Genomic DNA, 2500 nt, shown 5'->3' on the forward strand with positions numbered 1-2500 from the left:
GATGATAAGGGTGGTAACAGTTTCTGTATCTTTAGTTTTAGTTTTGTGATGGAGGGAAAATCGGCATTCTTAGGCTGCTTCTTCATTTGTGAGGATATTAGGGACGTTTTCAAATTCCAGCATAGCCACTCGAACACGCACACGAAGACGTACTCACACACACACACGCATACGAATACGCACATGAACACACACACGCATACGAATACACACACGAATGCACACTTGTTCATTCACACACTAACATTGGCACGCACAAGAAGACACACAAGAACTGACATGCATACACGCGCACGCACATTCACACACATAGTTGGCAAGTGGTAAGTTCATGAAGTTTTTTCATCGTTCTTACTTACTAAAGACAGAGGTGCCACCCCCTGCTTGAGACGTATCTGTTACGAGGACACGAGGGGGAGGAAGGGAGGATGGGGGGAGGGATGGTGGCAAGGATGAGTAATACGCCATAAATTGTAGTTTGGGTTCCTGTAATGGCGGAGTTGTAAGTCACAGAAAGCAATCGAGATAAGTTGGTCGAAAATGATTTATAATTATTGGAATCCCCCGCGAAGTGTGGTGAATCTGGAGCCCCGTGCTTGCTGACTGCGAAGGGTCGCTGTACGGCCAGCGCCAGTGGTCTCCGCGCGCCCGAGATGACTCTTTGCACGACGGTTTAAGTGCGAGACTGACAGAACGAGCGATAAGAAAAGGGCAAGAAAGAGGGAGGAAAACGTGTGATAAAAGGTCGAGAGAGAAGAGAGAGAGAGAAAGAGAGAGAGCGCACGCGCCTCCCGCTGTGGATGCCCCCGGAAGGCCGAGGGAAAGGCGGCGAGGCAGGGCGCGGAGTGGGGATGCTCGAGGCTACGAGGGGCGGCTCGGAGGAGGATGGATGACGTAAGCCGCTGGTAGGCCGCGGCCCCGATGGCGTCACGGTGTGTCCGTCGCCCAGGACACGAGCAGCGTCTTCGAGAGAACCATCGCCGCCGCCCGTATGACCCTCGATGACCGCCCCAGCGCCACCGCTCGCCTCCACTGTGTAGCGAACTCTTCCGGCCTCGTCCACTGACGCCGACGACAGGTGAGTGTTCCTCCAGCTGCGAGCAAGGACGAGTGCGGATTTCGGTCTGCCCTAAAGTGTCCGCTTGCTCCTTTCCGGATCATGTTGTGTTGTACAGGAGGACCATCCATTACCCTTAAGTACGGTTTTTCACACCATGTTACCCCACTCTTGCCTTGGGCTTTCACTCCTCCTTCCATCTAAATTTGTAATGATCATTGTAGTCGTTCTCGCCGACGCGTCGCTCCACAACTTCTACAAAACTCCTTCCCGTCTGTCGCTCTTCTTTACACCTCGACCGTGTCTTTCTTTTTCGGCATTTTTCGCCTCCTATTTTCTCTGGTAGATTTCCTCGCCTTATTTCTTTCACTCGGAAATTAGAGGTTAAGTTCTGGAAAGAGTTTGTTGGCCCAGAAGACTCCGCGCCCTTTCTAGTCAACCATCCGTTTCTCATATTGTTTGGATTGGTCTTTTGTTTAATTCTTTATGCATACGCGCATACTTAATTACCTGTCAGCACCTGCTTGTCCCTGCACACCATCTACACGCACGCACGCACAAGCCCGCACACACTATGCCCACACACACAAATTTGTTTACTCATATACCTATCCTTTTTTGTATTTGTAGCATTTATTTTTTAGAATGTTCCGAATGAGGCCGTATGGTCTGTGTACACACCACTAGTAAACTTTATTTTTCTTTACCGTTTTTGAAAGCGAGTGCATAGAAAGAATGAATGCATGGTTACGGCAGAGACAGGGGCCGAACTCGCTCCGAAAGGCCTCGGGTAGTATTAGTTGTTTGCTCTTGCCAGCAGTCTGTAACTTATTTCTAACTTATCAGTACTTTAGGGAAAGTCCAAAGTTGCCTAAACTCTCTCCAGTTGTAAGTGGGGTGAACGTTACACTAACACAGTTCCAAGAAGTCCTGGTGCTCAGTGGCCGAGGGGAGGTAGTGTCGGTGATATATATATATATATATATATATATATATATATATATATATATATATATATATATATATATATATATATATATATATGCAAATATATTTGTATATGTATCTCACACACACACACACACACACACACACACACACACACACACACACACACACACACACACACACACACACACACACACACACACACACACACACACACACACACACACACACACACACACGAATATAAATAAACTCAATAATAATTACAATAAAAAAACGTTGCCACAATGGAAGTCTTCAGACTTGGTAGAAAAAATTGTATCAGTTTTGTTATTTTAGCACATCTGTTGAGGAACACGTGACGAGTTCGAAACATCAACATCCACCATTCATTCATTCATTCATTCATACATTTTACATTTATACAAACATACAAACATTATATATATATATATATATATATATATATATATATATATATATATATATATATAT

The 2500-nt window shown here is 45.4% G+C and overlaps 1 protein-coding gene across 16 annotated transcripts in view; it reads left to right on the forward strand.

The window, feature by feature from the left end:
- Positions 1-2500, forward strand: part of LOC113804292 (multiple PDZ domain protein) — a gene marked incomplete at its 5' end in the record, with an annotated part of 877687 nt that overhangs the window by 322717 nt on the left and 552470 nt on the right.

The sequence above is a fragment of the Penaeus vannamei genome, chromosome 23 (assembly GCF_042767895.1).
Source record: "Penaeus vannamei isolate JL-2024 chromosome 23, ASM4276789v1, whole genome shotgun sequence".
NCBI classification, from domain to species: domain Eukaryota; kingdom Metazoa; phylum Arthropoda; class Malacostraca; order Decapoda; family Penaeidae; genus Penaeus; species Penaeus vannamei.